Source organism: Pelodiscus sinensis, chromosome 17, assembly GCF_052426305.1.
Source record: "Pelodiscus sinensis isolate ZL-2025 chromosome 17, ASM5242630v1, whole genome shotgun sequence".
In the NCBI taxonomy this organism is placed as follows: Eukaryota; Metazoa; Chordata; order Testudines; family Trionychidae; genus Pelodiscus; species Pelodiscus sinensis.
The window spans coordinates 20,522,500-20,544,744 of NC_143068.1; the positions used below are offsets into that span (position 1 = coordinate 20,522,500).

General features: G+C 46.4%; 1 long non-coding RNA gene across 2 annotated transcripts; it reads right to left on the bottom strand.

Moving 5' to 3' along the window:
• Positions 1-424: 424 nt before the first annotated feature.
• Positions 425-15,068, bottom strand: LOC112546877 (uncharacterized). Of its 2 annotated transcripts, XR_012896519.2 has the most exons (4): positions 14,382-15,068; positions 4,636-4,690; positions 1,953-2,051; positions 425-815 (listed from the first exon to the last, which is right to left on the bottom strand). It is a non-coding gene; the product is annotated as an uncharacterized LOC112546877 (long non-coding RNA). The 2 variants fall into 2 exon arrangements; XR_016347034.1 differs by lacking the exon at positions 1,953-2,051.
• Between the last annotated feature and the right edge of the window lie 7,177 nt (positions 15,069-22,245).

A 22,245-nucleotide genomic window follows, 5' to 3' on the forward strand; every position in this document is an offset into this window, starting at 1 on the left:
ACTTCCAGAAGTTTTAAGCACCCATGGACTCATGTTTACTGAGGCAATCCACTAAGCAGCTCTGTTACTCTTCAAGACTCCTCCACCCCTATTGCTAGCCTGATTTGGGGGGTAACAATAGATGCCTGTAAAACACCTAAATTGATTTTTGCTTGTTGTTTTCTTCCTTCACAATCTTTTCTGCTTTCTGGACTGGATGCACCAATGAGATAAGAACAAGAATGTTATTTGGTTTTGAAGCTGAATGACTAAATGACATTCCTATTCATTATTTATCCGCTTTTAAATTCTCGTGCATATTTCCAGTGATAATTACCTAATTTCTATCAATTTATTTCTAAGTAAGCACTGAATGCACCAAACACAATAGCACAATTCAATATTTATGAAGTGATACTTTTCTACCAACATATAGATACTCAGTAATTACAACTAGAGCTATGCTTTAAAATTCCACAGTGGAAACAAACTGAATAGAAATAATGTTGCTTTGTTAGGATGTAAAGTTTTCCTGCCAGCTGAAAACACTGTAATTAAAATAAATACAGACATACAACAGATGTAGTCATTTTGTCACCTGCATACTGCCAGCTGGAATTCATAAAGTTGCACAAAATGAATTCTGCAGAAAGGGTCTGTCCATGAAGAAAGCTCTGACACTGCCTCTTCGTAATGTTCAGCTTATGAACCAACAGCTTATGAACCAACTCAGCAACTGAGTTTAGCCATTGGAATGGGAAGGAGGCAGCTTCTGCAACAGCCAGGTACCAAACACTCAAAGTCTTTAGAGACGGTCACCAGCTTCTTCAATTGCACTGAAAATTGAATAGATAGTGAATTCAGAGCCTGAAGAACTGCCAGTTCATGTTCATATGGGCTCACCCCATTGGAGAAGTAGGTAATAGCATTCTGGGTAATGTTCAAGGATAGCCCTACACAGAGTTCATTGCCAAACATGTGAACAATTGTCAGAGCTTTCATCTGATCAGACCTTTAAGGCAACATTTGGAGTGTTTTGAGCTATTTTACTTCTCATTGTACCAGCTGCTTTAATAATTAAGGGCGGGGGGAGAATGTTCACAGGAGTGTCTGGAAAAGGCTGAAAGTTTTGTGCATTTCAAAATTTAAGACCTCCTGGTCTTTATGAAAAGGAAAGTGATCTCCTACACAAAATGCGGTATTTTTAAAAAATTTTCCTACAAACTTCATAGCAGGCATAGAATTCTTTATTCCATTATTTAGAGTTGTTTAAATATTTGATGGAAAAGTTACTACTTTACTCTAAACCCTATAGAATTTAATAATTTCTATGGAATTAAGAACATAAGAATGGCCGTACTGGATCAGACCATAGGTCGATCTAGTCCAGTAGCCTGTCTGCCGACAGTGGCCAGCACCAGGTGCCCCAGAGAGGGTGGACCGAAGACATTGATCAAGTGATTTGTTTCCTGCCATCTCTCTCCAGCCTCTGACAAACAGAGGCCAGGGACACCATTTCTATCCCCTGGCTAATGGCCTTTTATGGACCTAACCTCCATTAAAATTATTGGTTTCATAGTGACAATTCATAGATCAAGCTAGAAAGGACTGTTATTTCATCTCACCTGCATAACATGGGATTTCCCTGAATTAATTCATGTTTGAACTACAGCATATCTTTTAGAAAAACATCCAATTGTGATTTTAAAATTTCCGGTAATGGAAAGTCCATCACAACCCTTGGTAGATTGTTTTAATGGTCAATTATCCTCATAGTCAGGGGCACCATTTCAGATTTTGGTAGGGGGGGGACCAACCTGTGCATGCCATGATGGAGGGGGGAAGGGAAGAGAGAGTATGATGGTGGAGGACTACAGACAGAGACTTCAGCTGTGTTACAGAGCATACTCAGAACAAGCCAAGCACCAAATGGTGGGGGGAGGAAACAAACCCCATTTTCCCTCCCCACATACACATCATCTCTATCCAGGTGGCTACGAAGGCTCTGGAAAACACTACTTTTTTTGTCAGACAGCTTAGTAGTTAGCTGACAGGAGCTTTGTATCTAATTCCTATATAAAAAGAAAGAAAAATAAATAAATATTAAACGCACTCAGCTCTAACACTAACATATTCTGACATCTTGTGGCAAGTCACTTAAGACAGCAGTTCCCAATACTGCCAGACCATGCCCCGCTGCTTTGGCTCTGTCAAAAGCAATGGTTGTACCCATGCCAAATAAAGAGGTAGAATCACCTCTCTATTTCTATTTGATATTTCCTTGTTTACACACCCAAGGATTATGTTAACCCTTTGGGCCACAGCATCTAACTAGAAGCTCATGGTTAGCTAATTATCCACCATGACTTGCAAGTCCTTTTCAGATTCACTGTCCACTCCACCTCCCATGATAAAGTAGCCCATCCTAGAAGTTAAGTTCAGTTCTTTTCCATAGGGGATCATTTAATAAGTTTACATCAGCTGTGACACTTTCATCAAATGAAGGACGGTAGGGGAAGCAATTCAATTTTGAGTGCCTTAGCTCATAACAAGGTCACTGTATGGTAAGAAAATGATAATTTGCAGATGAAAGAAAAAACAAAAATAGCAGAAAAGGTTCAATGAATAAAGGCATTGGTTAACTGCAGTAATGAATAGCTAAGTGTTTTGAATAAAGACATGACCAACTTGCACTAATAAAATCTATACATTTGTATATGATCTCATTTCAGGTCTACTATGGTGTTTCTTCCTCCCATCATTGCCCGTCACACCAAATTGGGGTACAATATCATCAAAATTATTTCAGACACAAATCTTAGATCTTACATAAAGCACGATGGTCTCTCTGCATTTTATTAAAGAATTGGATAAAAACAAGCGTGGCAAGATGTGCAAGCTACTCTTTTAATTGACAAGTCATGTTAATCAGAGTTTAACATTGTTTAAATGTTAAACAGATAAGAGAAAGCTATCAAAGTAAACATTCAACTTGTGTGTGTGAAAACGTGGCATGGGGAGAGAGGTGGACACTGAGTGAGTAAGCAGATGCTTCATGCCAGCATTTCTTAAACTGTGTTCTGCGGCACATCAGTGTGCAGCGAGGCAATCAGAGGTTCCGCAGAGAGAACAGAAAAAATTCTGCTCCCCTGCCCCTGCAGAGCCCGTAGACAGGTCCCGCTGCAGCTGCTTCCACTCCCCCCAGCCCACAGGGATGGCCCCTGTCCCACGGGGCCTCTGGTGCTGCGCAGCCTCCTCCTCCACGTGTGCAGGCAGCGGCTTTTACAGTGGCGGCTGCTGCAGCTGGGAGCGGGAGGGGTGGCTGGAGCTGAGGAGCCGCTCCTGGACCTCGGCGTTTTAAAACTGCTGCTTGCAGTAGGGAACCCAGCTCAGGCTCTGCCTCCACCCCCTCAGGGCGCGCTCGGGCTCTGCTGCCCCCCATGTGCTGCTGCTCTCTCTCCCCTGCATCCCTCCCAAGCCTGCTGGGGAAGTGGCAGAGTTTAATCTGGCCCAGACGGTCAGGGTTTCTACTCTCCCTCACCCACCCCCTCCCCCCCGCCCTGCCAGCAGGAAGCCTGACCTGGTGCTGCAGCTGCACTGGGTTCCTGTTCCCGGGCATGGGAGGAGAGGGGGGAACTGAGCTCTCTTTCCCCTCCCACCACCCCAAAGAACAAGAGCAAGCTCCCTGGAGGCTCTCCCTGCTGCAGCAGGGTGCCAAGCCAGGTAAGCATCCCCCCTCATGCCCAGACCCCACACCCAAACCCCACCTTGCTCCCCTTCCCCTGCCCCTGCCAAGACCCCACATTCCCAGCTTGCTCTGACATCCTGCCCCAAGTCCCCTCCTGGGCAAACACCTTGCCCCAAGTCCCCTCCTCTACCCTCTCTCCTGGTCCAGTGGGGGTTTTGTTTGTTTGTTTGTTTTGCTCGACAAATTTTCCCTGGGGCTGGCTTTTGTTGTTGTTGTTTTTTTGGTCGACAAAAAAATCCTTGTTCCCTATAAGAAAATTGTTTGTTGTTCCTCCATCTTAAAAAGTTTAAGAAACGCTGCTGCATGCAGTTCAGACCATTTTGCAATTATGTTTAGTGTTGGGGAACAATTAAATACCTAGGCCCTAAACTGAATTAAGCACCTCCAAAATGTAACAGGCAACATTATTGACAAGCAATGTTCCCTCTAATCTTTACCATCCATGTGCAGATATTTTCCATCCATGTGCAGAATAAATACAAATGTGCATCACCAGCAGAAACAAAACTCCTACCTGTGGGCGCTCTGGTAATCAGCTGGGTGGCATCCGAACATGGGTTTTCTTTGGGGCTTTTTGCTCAAAATTTAGCACTGTGCTTGCAAATCATTCAAATGCTTTATCAGCAGTGTTCCCTGTAAGCTGTATGCTTGTGCGGCCACTCAAGAGAGATTCAGATGCCACCCAAATGATAACCAGAGTACCTACAGGTAGGGTTTTTGTCCATCTGGCCTTCAGCCAGGAGCTGCCTATGGTAAGGCCGTCCTGGCCCGAGCCTGCACCTGGCATCCCAGACCCATCCTGCATCTTAACCCTGTGTCTCAGGTCACAACCCCCTCTTGCATCCAAATTCCCTCCCTCCCAGTCCCTCCATTAATATCGTAAAAAAGTGTGGTCTCTGACCACTTACCAAATTCTTGGAGTAGTCCCAGCATTGAAAACACTGCTCTACAGCCAAAATGCTTCTGAAATAAAACTAGTCAAACTTTACTAATTCTGGGTCACTGAGAACGAAAATGATGCTTAAAATTGTTGATTGGCTCTAGTTTTCAAGATATGCTATTGGGTCAGTATATACGACCCTTGACTTGCGAATGGCTGAGGATAAGTGAGTTATAAAGGGAAGGGATCTCAATTTAAACCAGAAATGACTAAAATACATCTTTGACTGGATCTATGAATAAATCTGAGACTGGGTTTGGACAGTACTTGCATTTTAGGCAAAACAATGAATGATGCAATCTGAAGCTGGTATTGCGTCATACGTGATATGAATTGCATCATGTTATTCCTAGAAGTCATGGATGTTTTGCTGCATAATGGTAATGTTTTGCCATCAGTTTCAGTTGGTCATGCAGTCTATGTGAAGGAAACTTATGACAACATGAAAAAACTTTTGAGGTGCATAAACTATGACCAACATCAGTGGCAGCTTTGTGGTGATTTGAAGGTTGTTGCTCTCTTTCTTGGTCTGCAGACTGGATACACAAAGTACTGCTGTTTTCTCTGTGAATGGGATAGTAGTGCAAGAGATTCCCACTACATCAAGGGAGATTGGCCACTCCGACAGTCATTGGAGACTGGGAGGAAAAGTGTTCAGCATCCACCACTTGTTGAATCAAGGAAGATTTTGTTACCACCTGTGACAGGGCGCCTGCCCTGCACTGGCCCTTTAATACTCGGACTCCGGCCCGGAGCCGGGGCTAACAGAGAGAAGGCCAGCGGGAGCTAATTAGGGCTAGAGAGGGCCCAGCTGGCAAAGATCCAGGACTGCACAAAGGGCTGGTAGAAGCCAGCTGAACCTATTAGGGCAGGGGAGAGCCCAGCTGGCAAAGATCCAGGACTGCATGCATGGCTGAGAGAAGCCAGCTGAATCCATTAGGGCGAGTAGGAGCACAGCTGGCTTGTGTGTATATATATAGAGAAGCCCAGGTTGCTCAGGGGGAAGGAGAGGGGCCAGTGAGGGACTGGCTGTGGAGGAAGCAGGAGCTCCCTGGAGGGAGACCTCCTGGGGCTAGCCAGTGAGAGCTGGGAGAAGGCCAGCTAAGGCTACCCTGAGGAGGGGTCGAAGGAAAGGCCCGGGCGTGGAGACAGGTGGCAGCCTGACTTAGGTAAGCAGGGCCACGGAGATAAGCCCATGTGCCTATGATGAGCAACCCATACAGACTGTATTCTGCCCTGAGATGGGCTATATGAAGACAGTCAGGGGGCACTGAGGCGCACGGGGGTGCGGACCCCCTGACAGATGGTGGAGAATGGGGGCAGTATAACCCCACCCTGACCGAAAAGGGGTTTATTGCGAGTAAATAGTGGTCGGTAGACCACAGGACTGGAACGGGGAGTTGGAAAAAAAAAAAAAAAAAAAGTGGATGATGAATAAGTATTGGAGGGCCTGGGAGGCCCTACAGGCGGGGCCATGGGAAAAGGGGAGCAGGCCACGACAAAGGGGTGACCTCGAGCTCCATAGCAAACCAGGCTCCAAGCGTTGGGGGCTGGGGCCGCGCCTGAGAACTTGTTTTGCCTGTGGGCACAGGGGACACCTGAGGAGGGAGTGTCCCTACGGGGTGGGAGCCAGCTAATAGGGATAAAGGGAGAGCAGCCCCTGTGAAGACAACAGGGGAGGCGTGGACATGTTGGGCCTGCGGGAAGCCGGGCCACATTCGGAGGCTGTGCCCTGAGAGGACCTGGGGAAGGTGGCGGCAACCAACCGCCAGGGAAAGGACTCAGAACCACCGACCCGGGATGGTAAGAGAAACTAGGAGACGGGCGGAAGGCGGTTTGGGCCTGGGCGAAACCAACGCGCAAGGAAGCCCAGACTGGGGTCCTACCCCGCAGCGTGAGGGGCGGGGACCATCAAGCGGCCAGCGAAGGTACGACCCCCACACAGAGGGTGCGTATGGACAGGTGATGGCTGCTGACCTACGGGCAAGACTGCGGGACGGGACAAAGATCACCCGACAGGTATGGCTAGAGGGGAGGCCAGTGACCGCCCTGGTAGATTCGGGGTGCAGCCAGACAATGGTACGATCCGAGCTGGTCCCAGAGTGGGAGGCGGCCGGGGGATCCATATCAATGCAATGCATCCATGGGGATGTTAGCACCTACCCCACGGGTTGGGTCCGGTTGTCGGATGGGGTAGATGAGGTGATCTGCAGGGTAGCGTTGGCCCCAAAGCTGGTGTACCCAGTGCTACTGGGCCGGGACTGGCCGGGTTTCAGACGCATCCTGCGAGACTGGGAGAAGCAGGGGCCACCATCACCAGCAGGGACGGAAGGCCGGGAAAGGGGAGCACCCCAAGGTCCCGAGGAGGAACCGTGCCCGGAGAAAATCCTCAGTTCGGAGGAAATAGGAGGGGATGAGGACTTCGTGAGAGACCAACGGGAAGATCCCTCCTTAACCCATGCCTGGGAACAAGGGGCAAGAGAGACTGGGGACCCCAGTACGGGGGCAGCTGTTCGACCAACACCGCGATTCGAGGTAAGAGCCGATCGACTATACCGGATCGCCCGGTCGACCGACGGACAGACAGAGGTTAGCCAGTTGCTGGTTCCCGCTCGGTATCGGAGGCAGGTATTAGACCTAGCACATGCGAACCCCTGGGCTGGACATTTGGGGCGAGAGAAGACTCTACAACGCATAATGCAGCGGTTCTTTTGGCCTGGGATTTATAAAGAGGTCAGAGACTTCTGTGAGTCCTGCCCTGAATGCCAACGGACGGCTCAGGGAGGAGTGCCGAAAGCCCCTCTAGTCCCTCTTCCCGTGGTGGAGGTGCCATTTGACAGGGTGGCTTTAGATCTGGTAGGTCCCCTGGAGAGGTCCCGACGGGGGCACCAGTATATACTGGTCATAATCGACTATGCCACCCGATACCCTGAGGCGGTCCCCCTTAAGAACACGTTGGCAGCGACGCTGGCGCGTGAATTGGTACAGGTATTCTCCCGGGTGGGACTCCCCAGGGAGATATTAACTGACCAAGGGACCAATGTGACTTCCAAACTGATGGCGGAGCTTTGCCGCCTCTTAAACATTAAGACCCTGCGTACCTCAGTTTACCACCCGCAAACAGATGGACTTGTTGAACGTTTCAATAAGACATTAAAAAGTATGTTGCGGCGGTTTGTGGAGCTCGACCCAAAGGATTGGGACTTATTACTACCGGCACTGTTGTTTGCGGTACGAGAGGTGCCCCAAGCCTCAACGGGATTCTCTCCATTTGAGTTGCTTTACGGCCGCCAACCCCGGGGGATCCTGGACTTATTGCGGGAGAACTGGGAGGAACAGGATTCCAGGGTGACGGGTACAGTGCCCTATATCTTGGACTTGCAAAGGCGACTCCGGACTGTAGGGGAGCTAGCTAGGGAGAACCTCCTTCAGGCCCAAAATAAGCAAGCCCAGTATTATGACAGGGGCGCCAAACCCAGGACATTCCAACCGGGGGACAGGGTACTCCTGCTATTACCGGCGCCAGACTCAAAATTGTTGGCCAAATGGCAAGGGCCCTTTGAGGTTCTACGGCAGGTAGGCCCAGTGGATTATGAAATCAAATTATCGGGAAAACGAAAGGACAAACAAATTTATCATGTCAATTTACTAAAGAAGTGGAACGCCCGAGAGGGTATGCTTATTACCTTACAGCCACCAGAACCGGAACTCGGACCCTGGGGAGGCGACTTGAAGGCAGAAGGGACAGCGCACATTGGGGCCGAACTGACGGAAGAACAGCAGAAGGAGCTGAACTCCCTCCTTCGGGATTTTGACCAGGTCCTAACCACACAACCGGGTAAGACCCCCTTGATGAGTCACCACATTGCGACAACCCCAGGTAAGAAGATCCGGGACCACATACGACCCCTGCCCCGGAAAATGTGGAGACCAGTTCAGGAAGAGCTGCAGCGGATGCTGCAAATGGGGGTGATCAGGGAATCTAAGAGTGAGTGGCGTAGCCCCATTGTATTGGTCCCTAAACCCGACGGCACTATACGATTTTGCATAGACTTTCGGAAGATTAATGCAATCTCGCGATTTGATGCATATCCTATGCCACGAGTAAACGAACTGCTGGAGCGGCTGGGCAAGGCCCACTACATATCTACGCTAGACCTAACCAAAGGCTACTGGCAAATTCCCCTGACACCCGCCTCAGAGAGCAAGACTGCGTTTGCCACGCCTTTTGGCCTGTTCCAATTCAACACCATGCCTTTCGGATTGAATGGGGTGGCAGCAACGTTCCAGAGGCTAATGGACAGGGTACTACAGGAACACCGTGAGTATGCGGCCGCATACATTGATGACATTGTCATTTTTAGTGAAACCTGGACGGAACATCTGCGGCATTTGAAGGCGGTCCTTGGGGCGCTGGCCACGGCCAAGCTCACGGCTAACCCAAGTAAGTGCCATTTTGGACAAAGAGAGGTGTCCTACCTAGGCTACCGGGTGGGACGGGGAAGGATAAAACCCCAGGTGGACAAGGTGCAAGCCCTGCGAGATTATAAAGCCCCCACCACAAAAAGGCAAGTCCGCCAGTTTCTGGGTCTAGCCGGATATTACCGGAGATTTATACCCAATTTCGCCACGATTGCAGCGCCCTTGACAGATCTGACCCAGAATACAAGACCCCAAAGAGTCCAGTGGACCTCGCAGTGCGAAAATGCGTTTAGAGCGTTAAAATACCAACTGACGCAGTCACCGGTTCTCCATCAACCCGATTTTACAAAACCGTTTGTAGTACAGACAGATGCGTCAGATAGAGGGATCGGAGCCGTACTGTCACAGGAGCAGGAAGGGGAGGAACACCCCATCCTGTATTTAAGTAGAAAATTACTCCCACGGGAACAACAGTATGCCACGATTGAAAAGGAGGCCCTAGCAGCTAAGTGGGCGATAGAGACCCTGCGCTATTACCTGCTAGGGGGAACGTTCACATTAGTAACGGACCATGCGCCCTTACGATGGCTGCAGACAATGAAGGAGACCAACCCTAGGATTATGAGGTGGTATTTGGCCTTACAACCATATAAGTTTGAGGTCTGCCACAGACCGGGGAAAGCCCATAACAATGCCGACTTTTTTTCTAGGTCCATAGAGACTAACGAGCTGGCGGGAAGGGCTGGAGTGCTGGAAAAGGGGGTGAGCGATGGGGCATTGCCGCCCCACACTAACATTGACGGGGTGGCCCTCTGGGGAGTGCACCGGCCAACACTCTGACATTGTGGGGCGTGCTCTGAGGCAGCGAGGGCAGACCTGGCGGTGGTGGGGCCAGGAGGAGAAACCAGACCCTGAGAGAGGGCATAGGGGAGGCCGGGTGGAGGCCGGCCGAAGAAGGGAAGCTCGGTCCGAAGGGGAAGGTGTGTGACAGGGCGCCTGCCCTGCACTGGCCCTTTAATACTCGGACTCCGGCCCGGAGCCGGGGCTAACAGAGAGAAGGCCAGCGGGAGCTAATTAGGGCTAGAGAGGGCCCAGCTGGCAAAGATCCAGGACTGCACAAAGGGCTGGTAGAAGCCAGCTGAACCTATTAGGGCAGGGGAGAGCCCAGCTGGCAAAGATCCAGGACTGCATGCATGGCTGAGAGAAGCCAGCTGAATCCATTAGGGCGAGTAGGAGCACAGCTGGCTTGTGTGTATATATATAGAGAAGCCCAGGTTGCTCAGGGGGAAGGAGAGGGGCCAGTGAGGGACTGGCTGTGGAGGAAGCAGGAGCTCCCTGGAGGGAGACCTCCTGGGGCTAGCCAGTGAGAGCTGGGAGAAGGCCAGCTAAGGCTACCCTGAGGAGGGGTCGAAGGAAAGGCCCGGGCGTGGAGACAGGTGGCAGCCTGACTTAGGTAAGCAGGGCCACGGAGATAAGCCCATGTGCCTATGATGAGCAACCCATACAGACTGTATTCTGCCCTGAGATGGGCTATATGAAGACAGTCAGGGGGCACTGAGGCGCACGGGGGTGCGGACCCCCTGACACCACCCTTACACATCAAGCTGGGTCTGATAAAGAACTTTGTCAAGGCCATGGACAAAACACAAGCAGCTTTCAAGTACCTCCGTGGAAAATTTCCACGGTTAAGTGACGCTAAGATAAAGGAAGGTGTCTTTGTTGGTCCTCAGATTCGTGAACTTCTTCGAGATGATGCATTTGACCATGTGTAAGGGGACTGTTACCCCTTACTAAAACTCTGTGGGAGTTTTTGGTTTGCCAGCTCGCAGTATCTGAAGGGGAAGAGTTCATGAGACTGATTGACCCCAGAGACAATGGAAAGCAGCCAACACTCCAGCTCAGCCTGATTGACAGGTTGGACAGGCCAGTGAGGAAGGGGAGAGGCCAGGCCCCGTCCTCCCTGTGAGCTGGGATTGTTCTGGCTCTGTCTCTGAACAAACAAGCTGTGTGCAGAAGAGGTCCTGCAAAGACAGAGAGCTGAAAAGAGCAGTGCAAGCTGTATGAAGAAGTCCTGCAAAAGGAACAGAGAGCTGAGACACTGCTAAGAGGAGTGCAAGCTGTGCTGAGGGGCAGTTTTGCAGTAGCAGAGCCAGGTGTACACAGCACAGGGAGTGCAGAGCCTGTGTTGAGCAGCAGACTGGCAGTGCTCAGAGCCAAAAGGAACAGAGAAGCAACACAAGGAGCTGGAACTGGCCAAGCAGCACAGCCTGCAGCTGGATGTGGTGAGCTACTGGGACCTGCAAAGTGTGGGGAAAGGCTCTGGACTGGGAGAGGGGTCTGGCCACTTAGAGACTGAGGCTGTGTGGTCACTGCCAGTGCAAGCGTGTCCAGCCTGCAGTCCCTTGCAGCACATCCAGGGCTCCTAAGGAAGAGACTGTGAACTGTCCTTACACTCTGCAGACTGCTGTGTTGATGTCCCTGTGCTACAGAGCAGGGCTGTGTTCTCATTTAACCATTCTCATTGTTTCTTATTCTATTCTCTTTAATCAGTTGATGTTTAATAAATTGTATTTGCTTTGAACCTTATGAAGTGATCACTGGGCCAAGAAGGGCTGTAGTGTAAAGAGAGCACCTCGGAGTGGGGACACCCTAACTCCTGCCCCTAGTGACTACAAGGTCAGGGATTAAGCCCCAGGAAACCTGGGCCCAGCCTTGTTGGGGTTTCAAGGGCTCTGCTACTCAGGAGAGTGGAGGGGGAGCCCTCAGGATCAGGGAGCCGTGGGGTAAAGGAAGTGGGAGCGGGGACTCAGATCCTTTCGCTGGTTCATTTCACCGGGGTGTATAGAAGCCAGGAAAGTTCCCCACAATAGCGGGATCATTCCCCCGCTTACACATGCACTGCGTGGCAAGGAAAAGACGGCATGGAAAGCCTTCCAGTTAGTGGCAATACATTTTCTCTGAAACAACAAGGCAGACAACTACAGGTTGTTGGTGGAAAACCTCTTCAAGGCATACAAAAGCCTTGGTTGCAACATGTCACTAAAGATACATTTTTTGCACTCTCATCTAGATTTTTTCCACCGAACAGCGGAGCAGTGAGTGACGAGCACAGCAAGCGATTTCACCAGGACATTGCAACAATGGAGAAACACTATCAGGGCAAATGGAGCCCATCAATGCTTGCAGACAATTGCTGGACAGTGACAAGATGCTCCGTTTAATGAATACAAAAGACAAGCCAAGAAGCGACGAGTAGACACTGAATAGGACTAAACTATGTACATAATAGTTGTTTGCCTTTTGTTTCATAATAAATTTTATTTATATAACCCTTTTGCTGATTTTAAAGTGTTACATAAACAGGACAGGTGAAATATCATCATGGAAAGCAACCATAAACACATGAAAAGACCTAGGTTTACAATTTATAATTAAAACTCTACACAATATACATAGACGTAAAATGTAAAAACTTAAATATATTGGAAACAGTAGCCAATCAGTTGTTTTAATTGTCATATTTGAATTCAGCACATCAAAATACATAATAAAGAGCACATTTTATCTCTGAAGCAGACGACTTCTAAAAAATTGTAGACCAGTGAAATTATTGCCCACCCCTGTGATTGAGAATAAAATAAAGACTCACGGGGTGCCAGGAGGTGAAGGCGGAGGACATATTACTGCTCTTAGAAAGTACATTAGAATCACACAGACAGAAAAAGAAAATACTAGGAGACTCTAACATGACCTGCTGCGGTCCTCTGAGGGACTGGCTCTCTTCTCTCTCCCTCCAGGCTCATTATTACAGCACTAAAACCTTCCTTTCTCATAATCATTTGTGCAAGAAAAATGACAGTGCCCCACTGTGTAGTTGCTCAGTATTAAAACCTAGGACTGCTACTACTCTTTGACTGGATGTAATATGGCAACTATTAGTAAGAGAAACTAATTGGAAAATAGCTATAATAAGCACATGACCAAAATTAAAATAGAAAGAGGAGATTCCCCCCAAAGGGAAGGGCAGGCACAGCACAGTTTTTCTGTTCCTTGAAGCCTTCCACAAAAAGCATAATGTGAACTGCTGCAATTCCTGTGTGGTGTTCCTACATGCCAGACAGTGGTATGAAAGCCTCAAAAACTTCATAGTTTGGATCAATACTCTCAAATCCATCTCTGCTCTCCCTGACATCCAACTCCAACTGTCTCACCCTGGAACCTCACAGATGCCACTGAGATTCCTCAAAGCACCCATGGGAGATTGAAAAAGAAACCACAACTTTCTTGCCATTGACTGCCAGAACCAATGTATTTTTCTGCCATTTGCCTCCAGTTCTGCTTGGAGTTCTCCTGATTCCCTTGAGGTTCTTGGGAGTAATGGTCTTTGTATCCCCCTAGTGAAGGGATGGAGAACCTCAGGATAAGGGGGCTGGATGCGGCCCTCAGCATGCCTGGATCCAGCCCCCAAGACTCAGGGCCCACCCCCAGCATTGGGGAGACTGTGCTGGTGCTCCTCACCCCCTGCTATCTCCCTGGGGACTGAAGCACACAAAATTTACTAGGCTGGGCCGCCCCTAGGCTCTGGTGTGCAAGGAGAATGTGGAGTCAGGAGCTACAATGAGGGGGTGGGTCCACTTCTCACTTGTGTGAGGCCTTCGAATGATTTTTCTGTGTGTCAGTGGCCTCCGACCCAAAAAAGCTTCCCCATCTCTGCCTTAGTGGTTCAGACAAAAGGATTTAAGGCTCATATAATGCCATCTTGCTAATAGAGGTGGTTCTTTGGCTTAGGCTGTGTGGGAATCATGGTTTTAGATTCAGAGCGCTCAGGCTCAACCTCAAGCAGCTGAGTCACTGATAAGAAAATTTTAAATGCTTATAGATCATTGTCCTAATGCATAAAGCACAAGATGAACATTAGTTGGTGTCTCCTACAGACCCCCAAATCACATTAGGTTAAGCACTGGAGTGGAGGTGGGTGATGGAAGGTGTCCTGAGAATGAGATTAGCAAATGGAGAAAGAAGTTGTATAGACTACAGAATGAAAAAGGCTCTTCCAGTTACTAGAGGGAGGCACAAAAACAGGCAAAGCACCAGGCTGCAGAAGCAAAGGGAAATCAATTGGAAGAGCATAGGGCCTGGAGGAGAGTAAGGAGCTATCACAGCCCAGAAATAAAAAGACAGAAAGACCTCAGGAGTGCATGTGTCTAAAATTAATTTCACCCTTCTCAAAACTAACAATGAATGAATCCCGCTTCAGTATAATAAATACCAAGTTTTCAGATGGAACCTTACTCTAAGATGTGATGCTGCATTGAACCACCATGTTCAAGTGTTTGGCTCTGCCATTCTTATGGATTTTTGACCTCTTGAAGCTATCAGCAATGCTAAGAGTCAGCAGGTGCAGCACTTAAACCTACTGCTCATTACACAGGCCTGTAAAGGATGCCAGTAACTGGCAACTGGTTGCCATAACAACCATAAGAAAGACCCATAAATAGAACATGTTCAACAGGCAGGAAATCATGTTGGCAAAGAAGGTTTTAGAACCAAGTTGTCACAAGGTACGTGCCCCATAAAAATAAAAAAAAAAAGAAAGGATATTCATATTCAGTGTAGCGCAAGTGTAACGTCGCCACAGCCATCTGTGACTGCACTACTGTCATTAGGAGGCACATTATGGCTGCTCTGAACTTTGTGGCAATGATAGGGAGAGCATTCTAATTCCAGTCCTTCTTGTCCCAAACCAACAGGCCTTAATAAGTCAACTAAAAGAAGAAATGGTCTGCAGTCTACAGCCTATGAGCCCTAGATGTACCACTCTGCCTCCATCCAACTTCTTACCCAGAAATGTATTTCCCCTTAGTTTCCTACTACACAGGGGGAAGTAGCAGGAGAAGAATCCCATTTACAGTATTTGGAAACCAAACCAAACAAGCCACTCAGATTTAAAAGAAGGAGGGAGAACAGTCACTCAGATGACTCAGCATCCAAAGTTTTCCTTAAGGTAAATCCAGCTGCCAGGTGGGAAGAACTGTTCTTTATAAGATCTGAGTGAAAGAAAAGAAAGGCCGCTTCCAGCTTCCCTTCAAAATGCCAATGAAAGTTCGGCCATTCAACTGTTTCTGACAGCTCTGCTTTCTAGCCGAAGAGAGGCTTATTTATGTGACCGCTTTTTATATTATTATTTATTATTATTAATTTGGCTGTCAGAGATGCAAGACATGTTTAGGCCCCACTTCTTATGGTAATCACAAGTATAACAGCTGTATTCAGTCATTAGTATGAGACTCCCCTGAAGGAAGCAAATACTAACTGTGACGCTATTGCATTTTAAAATACTTAACAATGTGAAGATTTGTCTGGGATCCTTCCAGACATTATACTGCATGGCCATAGATGTGTATGCTTCTCCTTACCCAGTAACTTATGTAGTAACTTATACTGCGACAGCCCCACTGTATTCTCTTAACTTGTATATCTGAAACCCTCCCTGCTGCTGAAGTAAGAGAGTGGTTGATTACTGAGTGTACAACGTTACAAAAATGTAGAAGTAGGTTTATGTTCAGGACAGACCCATGATATTTAGACCTGTCTGAGTTAGTAGCAAAACTAAAAATAGCTTACTGGCAGAGAGAGCAATTATCTGAATTTTAACTGAAGTGAACCAGGTTTATTGAAATATTTGGATAAAGAACGTTCTGATAGCCCCGAAATGCCAAACTTCCCCCTTCTACCTGACTCTCGGCTTACCCCCTTTAATGCCCCATACCTTCCTTTTTTTGCCTATTTGTATACATATTTTTATTATTATTGATACCCCACCTAAACATTATTGCCTCAGCTTACAGATTGATATGTTGTAAAGTTGGGTAATGGCATGATTTTATTGGCTGTCCAATGGAATGTGCAGCATGTGGATAGGTATGCAAGCTGTGTCTCATTTATCTTTTACATTTTTATTGTCTGTTTCTTTATGAAAATTAATTTTAAAAATTAGTCACAAAATGTGTAATTAACTCAAAGCCACCTACCTGTGAACACAGCTAGACTTATGGCCATTAACCTCCTCCCCTTCCCAATTGCCTACCACAGCTACTTGTTACTTGTCTTAGACTATGAGCTCTTGATGGCAGTGTCTTTCTTTTATTAATGTACTCGTGTAGTGCCCAGCCCAATACAAATGCTACCACCTTGCTCTCATATTGTACTTTTCATAAGTAGCTCTCAGAGCACTTTATAGAGGAAGTCAGTATCATCAGTGAAAATGGGGCATGTTCAGAAACTAAAATAAGGAAAGAATGCGTTAAAAATTACTTAGAAAAGCTAAATGCCTTCAAGTCACCAAGTACTGATGAAAGGCATCCTAGAATACTCAGGAGCTGACTGAAAAGATATCTGAGCCATTAGCAATTACCTTTGAAAAATCATGGGAAATGGAAGAGATTCCAGAAGTACCCATATAAAAAAAGGGAAATAAGGACAACCCAGTGAATTACAGATCAGTCAGCATAACTTCTCTACCAGGAAAGATAATGGAGGAAATAACTAAGGAATGGTTGCAAACATCTAGAAATCAATAAGGTGATAAGTAATAATCACCATCATTCTGGAATATATTAGCAGGAACATTGTACGTAAGTAATAATTCACTCTATGCTGCACTGATTAGGCCTCAACAGGAGTACTGTATCCTGACCTATGAGGAAAGATTGAAAGAAATGGATTTGTTTAGTTTAGAAAAAAGAGAAGACTGAATGGGGAAGGTTGTTACAAGGTGGAAGGAGAAGAATTAGTCTTCTTAACCTCTGTGGACAGGGCAAGAAGGTTTAGATTGGACATCAGGAAAAACTTCCTGTCAGGGTAATTAAACATTGGAATAAATTGGCTAGGGAGGTTGTGGAATCTCCATCATTGGAGATTTTTTAGGAGTAGGTTAGACAGATACCTGTCAGGGATGATCTAGATCAGTGGTTCCCAAACTTTTCTTCATCACGCCCCCTTTTTGATTTTTGAAAAACCCTCACGCCTCCCACCCCTCCAAAAATAGCAGCAAAACGTGTTGAGCAAAAAAAAATGAACTGACTGAGGCAGAAAAAGTTGATGAGGGCCCCCTCTGGAATTTCTTCATGTCCCCCCAGTTTGGGAACCCATGATCTAGATGGTGCTCAGTCCTGCCATGAGTACAGATGAACTGGACTTGCTGACCTCTCAATGTCCCTTCCAGTCCTACAATTCTATGATTATCCCCATGTTACAGGTGCGGAAATCAAAGCACAAAGATGGGAAGTGACTTGTCCAAAGTCACCTGCAGGAACAGAGTCATAATGGTCCCCATAGTGGTCTATCCACTAACCCAAAGACTACCAATAGTGTCTTGATCCTTGTAACCGAGTCTCTCTTCGGGGGCCACCGGGCACGCCCCCCCCCCCGAGTCCGAGGGTCCTCGCCTTAGTATGCCCGGCACCTCCCGATCCCGGTCTCTATCCCATCATCCCCCCGGACGCGGGCCCCACTGCCGGTCCTCCCAGTGCCGGCAGCCTCACTGTCCTTGCCTCGGCTCGGGTGCTGGGTCCTCCCCGGTCCGTTCCCCGGCCGTCCCTTCCCTGGTGGGGCTTGGCTCCGTCCGGCTCCTCCCCGCTCCGGGCATCCCCGCTGAGTAGTCGGCTCCTGCTGCTGGGCTCCACGCCGCTCCCGGTGGGGTCCTGCTCGGGTCCTGTGGAGGAGGCTGAGAGCAGAATCCTCCCTGCTCTCCCCCAAGCCTCCCCTGCTGTTCCTTCCTCCCCCCTTTTGAATTCCCCGCTCGGCATCTGGCCGGCCCCCACCCTTCCGAGCGTCAGCCCTGCACTCCTGGGTCCTAGTGCTGGCCGGGTTCCGGCCGTGCCGTCCTGCGCCTGCGCGCCGGTCACGCAGGGTTCCCCTTGCCCCGCCGGCTCCGGCGCGCAGGGCTGGGTTCCTGTCCCCCGCTGACCTTCCCCGCGAGGCACGGGGCCGCGGTCCCCATGGCTGAGAGTGCAGGGGTACGTTCCCCCGTCACAATCCTAAGTGGGACTTTGGGGCATTATCATAATAAAGTAATTAATATCAGTCATCTCTGGCCTCAGTGGAGATATGCATTCACATCAAGATATTTAGAGAGTAAACTATACAAAAATATAGACTTACTTTTTGTCAGGCTCTCACAGCTGTGTTATGATCCTGCTGTATGTTGAATAAACTTCAAGATGTACAACAAGATGCATTCTCCATTGCCATTAACTGGATCTTCTAATTGCATGTTCTTAATCAAAGATAAGACCTTCCAGTAGAGGTTCTATAATTATATGATTTTTTTTCCTTTATCTTTTCAAAATACTCTACTTACTTGGCATCTGTGTCTATATATTTCATTCTCAATAATCCTTTTAGAATCTGAAATCATTAGTTATTTCTTTCCAAACTGTGCTCTGGCTCTCGGTGTAACTCTCTGTTTCCACTTATTTGGAAATTTCACAACAGTGAAGAATTTTTTTAATTTAATTGATTTTAATTATGTCATCAGCACATACAGTCTGAGATAGGAATAAGTTCTGATGTTATAAATCTAAATACATTTGTGTAAACAGTGCCCCGTGACAGTTCAGCTTCAATAAGCTGTTTACCAAATATTCTGGGCCTTATTTCAGAACCCATAAGGCATACAAGTGGATGTGCAAAATGGGCATATAATTATTATGTGCCTAATTTATGTGTGCAGTTCCTGAGGCTATATGGAAATGGCTAATTTCAATGCATGGATAGCTTATATGTGCATGTATTAATAGTCCTTGCCAAATGGACATGCAATGGAGCATACGTTTGGTTTATATAATTGCATTCATAATCCATTTAAAATTCAGAGCCCCTCTATCTGGTGAGCAAACATTAATATAGTCCTAAAAAAATCTGAAACTAGACAACACACACCGTTCTCATTGAGTCTCATTGAGGCCTATCGTGAATTTTTGTCCTGTTTTCAAACCCAAGAGAAGTCAATGGGTAGAATAGCAGAATGTGGTTCTTACATACTTACATGATTGTGATGATGATTTTAATCTGAAAAGATCCTAAAATGCTTTTACAAACTAAGGCCTGATCTAAATAAATAGAAGAGGGGAAGGGAAGAATAAGGGAGGAGGTGGGAGACAGAGCATTCAGTAAGTATCTGGAGAATGGGTACTTAAACCTAAGCAGATAAAAATCAAAGTCAATAAATAGATTCCCATGTCAGGAAGGATACTACTCAGAGAGCTGTTAGCTCCTTCAATGGTTGTTAAATTGGTAACCTAAAATGTATTCTTTCTGTTAACCATACCACATAACCACATCATAAGCCTCCAGGAACACAGCCATGCAACCAAAAGAGATGCCAACTCTGCCCACATATCTATACTGGTGAATTCACACTGGAGCAAACAACATAAGCCACAAAATCAAAAGGTCATTTGACTGCACATCCAGTAATTTGATCTATGCCATCAAATGCCAGCAGTGCCCCACTGCTATATATATATTGGACAAACTGGACAGTCTCTGGGGGAAAGAATCAATGGACACAAATCAGGTATATGTAAAGGAAACATACAGAAACCGATTGGTGAACATTTCAACCTTCCAAATTGTATCATGACAGATCTCCAAGTAGCTGTCTTGTCACAAGCCAGCTCTACAAGCCAGATCCACTGGGAAGCCTTGGAATTATAGTTCATCCGCAAATTCAATTCACGTGCTAATGGACTCAATTGTGATGAAAGTTGGTTAGGATATTACCAATTTAGCAACCATTGAAGGTGCTAACAGCTCTCTGAGTAGTATCCTTCCTGACATAGGAATCTATCTATTGACTTTGATTTTTATCTGCTTAGGTTTAAGTACCCATTCTCCAGATACTTACTGATGCCCTGTTTCCCACCCCCCTCTTCCCCTCTCCTATTTATTTTGAGTGTTCACATCCCAAACTCATAACTCCAGTCATCTGAAGAAGTGGGCTGTGCCCACGAAAGCTCATGATCCCATCTACATGTTTTGTTAGTCTATAAAGTGCTACCAGAACCATTTGTTGATTTTTTTCTGTAACAGACTAACTCGGCTACCCCCTGAAGCTCCTGAACATTTTAACACTTATTGAAACTAAGGGAATATTAAAATGAGGCCATTAGAAAATGAAGTCATGTAGCTATCTACATCTAGTCATCTAGCATATCACAAATTCAAGAGGTACTATCCCTTTACAGGCATTCATTTTTTGTATAAAATTCCTCAGCATTATTTGGCCAACTTCATGCCCTCTTGCAAGAACTGATCTGAAGCTGGGTTTGGAAGGACAGAGTACTGTACAGTTAAACAGGGACATATTTATTACCTTACACCAGCAACAGTTAATTTGTAATTTAATCAGTGGCTATGGCAGACTAAAGTATTTGTGGTCTCTTCAATGTGAAGGAAATTTTAAAAATTATCTAGCCCAGTGTAAACTCTGGAAATTCAGAGCAGATGAAGGTGGGAGAAGGGGATGAAGAGAGACAGAAATGGAAACAAGAAGCTTTTCTAAATGTTACCAGACTTTTTTTTCTTGTTAGCAACAGAGTTTATTGAGGATATGTCTATTGCATTTGATGCTAAAATCCAAAAGAAGTCATGGATAAATTTGAAGAGCTGCACAGAGAACCAAAGGACACTTAAATGGTCTGTTTTACAAATAAAGCCAGGTATTGAAAGTTGACAAATTCTTCTTACAAGCCCTCTTAAATTTTCCAGAGCAAGAGCCTTGCACAAACTCTACTGGCTCCCAGACCTTTGGTGCCCAGGGAGGAAGGGGCACAATTCACCTCCACAGACAAATAGATGAAACGTCTGCAAAGGTTTAAATGCAATGCTGTGTGCAGAATGTAACCCTGACTGTCAGAGGCTGCGTCTACACTGCACAGTTATTTCAGAATAAGCTATTCCAGAATAGTTATTCTGAAATAGCTTACTTTGAAATAGCACATCTACACTGCAAGGAAGCTTCAAAATTAGTCCGAGGCAGGCTTCCTTAATGTAGATGTGCTATCTTGATTTAGAGCCCCAGGAGGAATAATTTAGAATGGCCCTGGTGAGGGGCTAATTCAAAATAGCAGTAGTGGAGCATCTACACACACCTTATTTCGAAATAGCTGTTTCGGAATAGGCGTTAATCTTTATAGAATGAGGTTTACAGAAGCTGGAATAAGCCATCCGTTCTTTTGAAATTATTTCAAAATAACAGAATTGCTGTGTAGACGCTCACATAGTTATTTCGGAATAATAGCTGTTATTCCAAAATAACTTTGCTGTGTAGACACACCCATTGTGACTTGCTTAGAAGAGCACTATTTGCTCTAAAACAAAAGTTACTTAACTGATAGTGGAATCTTTGTCTTACACACAGGGCAGGGTCTTTTATGGATTTGTCTGCATTTTGTAAACTTTTTCATTATACAGTTAAGTACTGAAGAATCAGACTCTCTTTTCCCCTTTTCTGATATAAAATCATGAATAGAGAAGGGAAAGATCAGATTGGCAAGCATTAGACTATCAGGAAAAATATGGAAGCTATAGAGATATGCAATCCACTTTCCTTGTTAGCACTATATCTGTTTTCTTTATGGCTTACTTGTATAAATTGAGAAAGTTTAAATGCCAACATGTCCAACAAAATGGCACATGCAAAACAATAAGGAAGCAGACAAAATGATTCATGTGACATTTTAGAAATATCTCAGAATATGTCAGCCAGCAGATGCCATGAAACCTGCAAAAGACAATGTGCTTATGTGACAGAAGGGCAGGGGTCTAGTAACTGCACACACACACACACACACACACACACACACACACACACACACACACACACACACACACACACACACAGAGCAACAGAAGATTCAGGGGAACCTTCTCTGTAAACCATCGCAAGTCCAGAGTAGTCTTGGGAAGAAAGGAATAGAATATATTTAAGATATCTAACAAACATGCTGAGATTTCCCAGTCAGCTGCTGCAAACATCAAGCAACATGCTGGAGACCATCTTTCTAAGAACTGATGGAAAACACAGGGAATCTGTGCACAAAATGGAGAATTTTTAGAACAGAGCCATATTCTACTTTAAACAAGTATTTGA